Source organism: Cryptomeria japonica, chromosome 7 (assembly GCF_030272615.1).
Source record: "Cryptomeria japonica chromosome 7, Sugi_1.0, whole genome shotgun sequence".
Classification (NCBI taxonomy): domain Eukaryota; kingdom Viridiplantae; phylum Streptophyta; class Pinopsida; order Cupressales; family Cupressaceae; genus Cryptomeria; species Cryptomeria japonica.
In genome coordinates, this window is record NC_081411.1 from 232,870,536 (window position 1) to 232,878,946 (window position 8,411).

Consider the following 8,411-nt stretch of genomic DNA (forward strand, 5'->3'; position numbering starts at 1 on the left):
TTAGGGTAGTTGCCCTTTATTTTTTTGAGTGGTGAGCTATAGGCAGTGTTCCTGAATGCATGTGCATTGCACATTGTAATATTTACATTTACTACTGTAGAGTATCATCATATTATGGGTAGGTTCCCACTATTGTGTGTTATTGTTGTGATTTTTATCCTTGTTATTTTTGTTTATGATCAGATATAAGGTTGAGGTTAATTTACCTGAGTTTGGTGAAAAATGACTCAGCCCCCTCTTAGTTTTCCTGCATTGTTGTTGCCAACAATTGGTATCAGAGCTATATCCTTTGGAAGGAGCTTGACCGCTTGGGGTGAGCTGGGATGGGAGTTGTTCTTTTCAAGAAGGAGAGTTTGAGATTTGATGGAACTAATTACTCTATATAAAAGAACTAGATAAAAGTTCACTTGAATTGTCTTGGAGAAGATTATTGGAAGATTACAAAGAATGAATATATTATTCATTCGAATGGTCCTATTACTATAGCTGAGATCAAGAATGTTGAACATAATATAAGAGCTAAGGAAACATTGTTGAGTTCGCTGTATGATGCAAAGATGACTAATGTGATGAGATTACTGATTGCATATGATATTTGGGAGAAGATAGAAACCTTGTATGAAGGAGATAAACATGTGAAAGTTGCTAAATTGCAAAGCTTGAAAGAAAAGTATGAGTTGCTAAGAATGGGATTAGATGAGAATATTTCATCCTTTATGGCTAAAGTGAATGATCTTGTTCTAAAAATTAGATGTGTAGGTGGATTCCTTAAAGAAGATGAGATTATGGATGAAGTGTTAAGATCTTTACCTCCTTATAAACACAAAATTGCTGTTATTGATGAGATCTGGATTGTGACAACTGTGACAAGAGATATGTTGGTTGACAAGCTTGCTACTTTTGAATTGAGTGAACTTGGTGAATCAAATGGAAAAATTGAGAGTGGATTTAAAGCTACTGTATCTAGAAAGAAGAAGAATGATCCGAGAGAAAGTTCAACTAGGGTTTCTAGATATGAAAATGAAATAAGAGATATGGAAGAATAGGAAAGAGAATTGGAAGATCTTGAAGCACTTATTGCTAGAAGATTGCCTAAGGAAGCTAGTAAATATCAAGGGAAGTTGCCTTCAAAATGTTTTTCATGAATAAGATAGGTCATTTTTCTTCTAGGTGTCCTGAAAGAGCAGAAAGAGTGTCAAAGTATGATAAGCCTTACAAGCCTAATTGAAAGTATAGATACGAATAAGAAGTGTTATTATATTATCTTGAACATAGAGTACCACTAAGAGGGGGGTGAATCAATGGTTCCTAAATATTTTGACTTTCAAAGAAACTTCAAAATACCAGTTAACCACTTAAGCACTAAACAATCAAACCAGTAAAGCAAGAAGGAAAGCCAAAGAGATCAACCACACAAATACAACTCACAACACCAGATGTACGATGGAAAACCAATGTGGGAAAAACCTCGGTGAGAAAAGTTGTTGGAAACTACTGCTCCAATCCAGCCTCATGAACAAAATGCTAAATTACAAAGATTTAGGGCACCGACCCAAGGAGCACTAGCCCAAGGAGCACCAACCCCTTCACCAAGCTCTAACTTGGTGACATATATTGAAATATAATTTCAATATAGTTAAGGCTTCTTGTTGCAAATAAATTCTGCAACTCTTGATTAAATATCCTACTCCCGGATGACAGTCTTCACTCCTTCACTAAATCTCACACTATTGGTTATGAGATTACACTATTTGATTCTTGGCCTTTGTTATCTCTCTCTCTCTCTCTCTCTCTCTCACAGTCTCTCAACACATTGTGTCACACTTGGATGCTGCCTGCTCTACCACACCTTGCCGATTTAGCTCAACTATGAAACTACAGTTATTCCGGTACTCAATCACTGCTGGTAGAACCCTCTCACTGGTATGCTTGCTCACTTACTCTGCAACTCTCTTAGAACAATTAATAAGTCTAGCAATTCTTCTTTGTCACTTAATCTCTCAATCACTGCCAGTAGAACCCTCTCACTAGTATGCTTGCTCACTTGTTCTGCAACTCTCTTAGAATAATTTCTAAGTCTAGCAATTCTTCTTTTTCACTTAATCTCTCTTTTCTTTTCCTCTTCTCTGCAGCATCAAACTTGCTCTATCTTGATCTCTTCTCTTTATACCCTAGTTTCCTGCCAAAAAATAATTCAAACTTGGAGCGGTTAGGGTTTCTATTTCACAATACAATCTGCATGAGATTTGATCCAGTCTGTCATGAGTCGATCTCCTATACTCCAAGGATGCATCTATACACGTTTCCTAATACCCAATGCATACTTTCTAAGGATAGAAATCGCATACAATATTTCCTACTTTCAAATCTGTTGACTCATAGAATACTTTGCTGTTTCCTTTTCGAGATCTTCTTGTGATCAGTTTTCCTTTGCATTGATCCAAGTGCCAACTACTCCTTGATCTTCCTCTATCATTCTTTCTTCCTTGAGCCGCATCGGTCAGTTACAATCTTGTGATTTGTGGTTGTTTCATTTATATCAAGTGACAGTTTCACCAACCGTGTCGATGGAGGCTTCATCGACCATAACATATTTTCCACCTAGGCTCCACATGGCATCACCATGGTCAAACACTCTGCTCACCAACACACAGTCGGTTCAAACTTTAACATTCAACAAATTGATACTGGTACATGCCTTTACCGATAAGGCCTTCTTCTTCTGCTAATCGACATTGCACACCATATCGGTAACAAATCTTCACCTCCAGTGGTTTGTGATAACTTTAACATTCTGCCTCTTCATTATAAACAGGCAGCTAACCTCCAAACAGGTTTATTGCTCAGCATGTTAACACACACACAATCTTCATCTCACTTTATGCCTTATCAGTAAACTTTCATTCTCTCTACTCACTCTTATGTGAAATACCATCATGTCGGTTGACATCAATGACAACTTAATACCAAATTGCCAACAATCTCCCCATTTGGCATTGATGTAAACTTCTTGCAAGGCACTTCATACCGGCACATTTCTACCCCTTTGACACAATGAGAAAGGGTACTGTAGACTCCCTCTTTGATCCATACCAAGCTCCCCCTGAACCACATAAAGCCTTCCTAGACAGATGACACAACTCCCAACATGTGTCGAAGGTACTCAAAAGTGCTTATCGGTAATGTTTTGGTGAAAATTTCTGCTACTTGTTCTCCAGTAGGGACATAATCCATCCTTACCTCCCATCCTTCTACCTTCTCTCTGAGAAAGTGATACTTGATAGCAATGTGCTTTGTTCTGGAATGCATGACTAGATTCTTTTCTATGTTGATTGAACTCATATTGTCACACCAGATGAGAATAGGACTAGTGATGTCCACCTATATGTCTTTGAGAGTTTGCTTCATCCAAAGCACCTGAGAGAAGCATGTAGCAACAATAATCTATTAAGCTTCAACAGTAGATAGATAGACTGAGTCCTGCTTCTTGCTATGCCATGAGACCAACTGGTCACCTAGAAAGAATGCACCACCACTTGTGCTCTTTTGATCATCAATGCAACCTGCCCAATCAACATCAATGTATACTTCCATGATAAAATGTCCTTGTTTAGGATACCACAAACCATAACTAAGCATCTCTTGTAGGTACCTAAAGATTCCGCTAACAACATTCATATGTGACTATATTCACATATGAATGTTGTTAGCTTGGAATCTACCCACCATACATATTGCCTGAACTATATTCGATCTTGAAGCAGTTAGATATAGTAGACTGCCTATCATGGATCTATACAAAGTTTGATCCACCACCAGTGATTCATAATTATTTCTCAATTTACTGTCAATCACCATGGGGGTACTTATGGGTTTACAATCTTCCAGTTGGAATTTCTTCAACATATCTTTTGCATACTTGATTTGTGGGATAAAGATTCCTTTATCTTGTTGTAATATCTACAAACCAAGTAAGTAATTCAATTCACCAATCATTGACATTTCAAATTCTGACTGCATCTGATCAGCAAATTCTATGCACAGGGTGTCCTTATTGTCTCCAAAGATAATGTCATCTCCATACACAACCACAACAATCATGTGGTTCCCATCTTTCTTTATGTACAAATTTATATTAGCACTTCTCTTTCTGAATCCTTGCTCCTTCAGATATGGATCTAATCTTGAGTACCATGCTCTGGGAGCTTTCTTTAGACCATACAAGGCCTTCTTCAATAGGCACACAAATGTCTCATCATCATGCAGCAGAAAGCCTTCTAATTTCTCCATGTACACTTCTTCTTCCAATTTCCATTTAGGAAGACATATTTTACATCCATCTGGTATACTTTATAACCCTTGTAGGTAGAGTAGGCTAGAAACATTCTAATTGCTTCTAATCTAGCTACCGGTGGAAATGTTTCTTCAAAGTCAATCCCCTCTACCTGAGAGTATCCTTTGCTCACTATTCTAGCTTTATGCCTAACAATCTTACCTTCTTCATTCATCTTGTTTTGATAGACCCATTTAGTGCCAATGATGTTCTTCTCTTCTGGTCTAGGGACTAATTCCAAACTCTTGTTCTTCTCAATCTGTTGTAGTTCTTCTTTCATGGCATCCATCCATTATTGTCTTTTGTTGGCCTCATTGAATGTTTTGGGTTCAAATTTAGTCATGAGGTAGATGTTGACTTGTTCATCATTCAGAGCAAGTCTTACTCTAGTATTCACACCATCACTCTTATTTCCCAAAATTTTCTCTTCCGAGAGATTCAGTTGTACATATCGGTTGAAGGTCTTCTTGGATGCTTCCTCTGGTTCAATGTTTGACTAAGTTTCATCATCTTCATTACTAGAGTTATCATATTGGTTGATCTATGGTTGACATCCTTTGTATATATCCTAGCCAACTTTTACTTCCAACTTTTACTTGCACACTCTCACTGACTCTTCTTAGTCTTTTGTTGTAGCATTTGTAGGCCTTGCTGTTAGATGAGTAACCAAGGAAGATTCATTCATCACTCTTGGAGTCAAAAATTCCTAGACCGTCCATATCTTTCTTGATAAAGAACTTTCTCCCAAATAATTTGAAGTATTTGACCAAAGGCTTCCGGTCATACCACAACTCATAAGGTGTCATTCTGCTATTTTTTCTTAATTGAACCCATTTCAAAGTATATGCAACACTATAAACAACTTCCTTCCAATACGTGTCTGATAGTTTGGCCTCATTTAACATGGTTATGGCCATCTCCTTGACTGTCCTGTTCTTCCTTTTTACCAAACCATTTTATTGTGGTTTCCTAGGAGTTGAGTATTGCCTTCTAATTCCATGCTTTTCACAATAATCTTCAAACTCATTTGAAGTAAACTCTCCACCCTAGTCTGATCTTAGGCATTTTAAACTGCACCCACTTTCTTTCTCCACCATCTTCTTAAGGATCTCAAATCTTTCAAATGCTTGTGATTTATCTTGTAGGAAGGTGACCCATGTCATTCTTGAGTAATCATCAATGAAGAGCATAAAGTATCTCTCACCTGCAAGTGCTCTTGTCCTAGTTGGAACACACAGATTTCTATGCACAATTTCAAGTGGTCTTGAGGTGTTGTGCTCTTTTGTCCCGAAGCTTACTTTAGTTTGCTTACCTTTCAAACATTCATCATAGAATGTGCTTAATAGTTTGACAATGGGTGGAATATTTCTCACACACCCATTTCTGCTTACTACAACTAGGGTATCAAAGTTTATGTGACCTCATCTTGGGTGCCACAACTAACTTTCATCTACTTGTCCTAACATACATTGGGACTCATAGCACTCCTTCAGATTGTAAACATTTACATCTATTCTCTTTCCTTCTACCACAACTTGACCGGTATTGTCTTTCTTTATCTGGCAACCGATTGAGTCAAAGGTGAATTTGTAACCTTTGTCACACATCTAACTCACACTCAAAAGATTTTGCTTGAGGCCTTCAACATAATATAAATCATGTGTCTTTAGATTTCCATCAATACTTAGAGTGCCCTTTCCCTTTATTTTGATAGAAGAGTTGTCTGCAAACCTTACTGAACTAGTATTCCAGTCTTCAAGTTTGATGAATTTCCTTTTGTCACCAGTCATGTGGTTTGAGCAACCACTATCTACAACCCAAATATTTTTTCTTTCATCATGTAAGGTAGTCTGTAATATGTGACTAGATTTTTCCTTTTCCTTTTCTTTCTCAATCCATACCGGTTTGGTTTTCATCTTCTTGTCAGATGCTATATTGTGCACAGATTCAGTTACCGATTCTTGGTTAGGATTTTCCTTCTTCTACTTGATCTTCTAGTTTTTACACAACTTTTCTATGTGTCCAAACTCTTGATAGTTATAGCATTTTAGATCTTCATATAAGGGAACATCATTAAAATTGTTTTGGGAAACTGGTTTATTCTTCCTACATTCAAAACTCTTATGAGCATATCTGTTGCACTGATAGTTGACAACATTCATATCATAGAGTACATTAAATGGATTTCTACTTTCATAAATAGGGAGCTTATTGATTAATCTACACTGAACCATTCTATGCCCAAATTTGTTACTCTAGTAATAGTAACCATAAAAGTTTGAAACATACTGGTTTGGTAGCGTTGGTCCTGAATGGGACTTCCTCATCGAGGGTCTTCCCTTCATGTTGTTGGATCTGGTGAAACCTTCATGATCAACCCTTGCATTTCTCCTTGGATCTACATGTTGATAAAAGAAGTGTGGCCTCTAGTTCATTGTTGTACAATGATTTGAGTGGCAATCTCCAACAACATCTACATATATCTTTTTGTTAGTATCTTTTCCTACAGTGAATATCTTCTTTTCTTCACCTTCAAAAGAAGAAGTGAACTTTATTTCTTTGCCAAATTTATCTTTGTGGGTTAAACTTTGACCTACTTCAAAGCCTAAACCACCAGTATCTTTGGATTGCTTTTATTTGCTTAGCATCTTGTCTAAGGCCTCAGTGTTGCCTTCATATTTTCTCCTTATTTTTATTTCATCCTTACATTTTTCAAGCTCCTTTATGAGCTTCACTATCTCTGCTTCCAACTCTTGTTGTTGTTGGCAACTACACACTCCAATGAGAAATTGTAGGTGATTTAAGGTACTGTCATTGATGGAAACCTTAGAATCTTGTGACACCGACAGGAAGACACATGCACTGACAGACACTACACCCACATACAGATCATCGACACCAAAAGGAAGATTACCAACACCCTGGCTGACATGAATTTTGTGTAGATATATTTTGTAATTAATTGTAAAATCTTTTATAAGCCGACTTGGTGGATTGTAATATGACTCATATAAATCTGAGATCATTGTAGAACATTTGGAAGATAATGTAATGTGATGCTCTACGAAATGGGGGAAGGTTAGACTAGAACTTGTAGTGGAATAACACACAACAACCCAAGAAACCGTTAGTGTTATTTAACCAAAAACTAATCTAAGCAGGCATATCAAAATAGACACCAAAAACATGAAGAAATATTTAACTAGGAAAATAAATATAATGAGACATCTCCAAATGCCTCCTAACATGCTCTTAGTTCCTTCTCCTTTGTTCCTCTCCTCTCCAAGTTCCAAACTAGTGTAGCTCTCAACAACTTTTTGCACTATGGATGCTTATGGAGGTTCAAGATTGAAATGTTTACTCTAAAATGCTATGCAAATGTGAATAAAAGCTAATATTAGATGCTATGATGCTAAAATGATTTATTTTAGACCAAAATAACAAGATATTAGTGATTTATGCTAAATGCTCTCTAAAATTCTCTATAACTTACATGCATACAAGTTTTCAGGATCTGGATTATGAGGAAATGGGCTCTATTTATAGGAAAAATGGAGCAATAGATGGTTGAGATTGAGTAATCTCAACAAGGGTCAGGATTAAATGATATTCAATCTATGTGATGTCTTTCAACCCAATCCCATGATGACAAGTGTCAACATGAGAAGGGTTGAGAGGAGAGGAAATAAGCATTAAATGCTTGACATGACCTGAGAGTTAATTTGGGAGTTAAGGTCAAAGTTAGGTTGAATGAATAAAATCTTTATTCAAAGAATAAAGCTTTTATCCAATGGATAAACTCTTGTGCAAAGGCAAAAGGGATAACCATAGTCAAATCAATAAATGCTTGAGGAGACACATGGGTGCAAGTTGAATTAACCATAAATGGTTATGTAAGAGCCATTAATGGTTTGGAAGACTTTGAAGGTTAGCTTGTTGGACACACAAAGCATTTAATGCTTTTCAAAGACTTTGAAGTCTTTGATAAGTGACTCCAAGTTGCTTAGGAATGTGACAATAATTAGAGGATGGATTAGGTTAATTAGGAAGGGTTTAGAAGAATCTAGAAGGGGGTTTA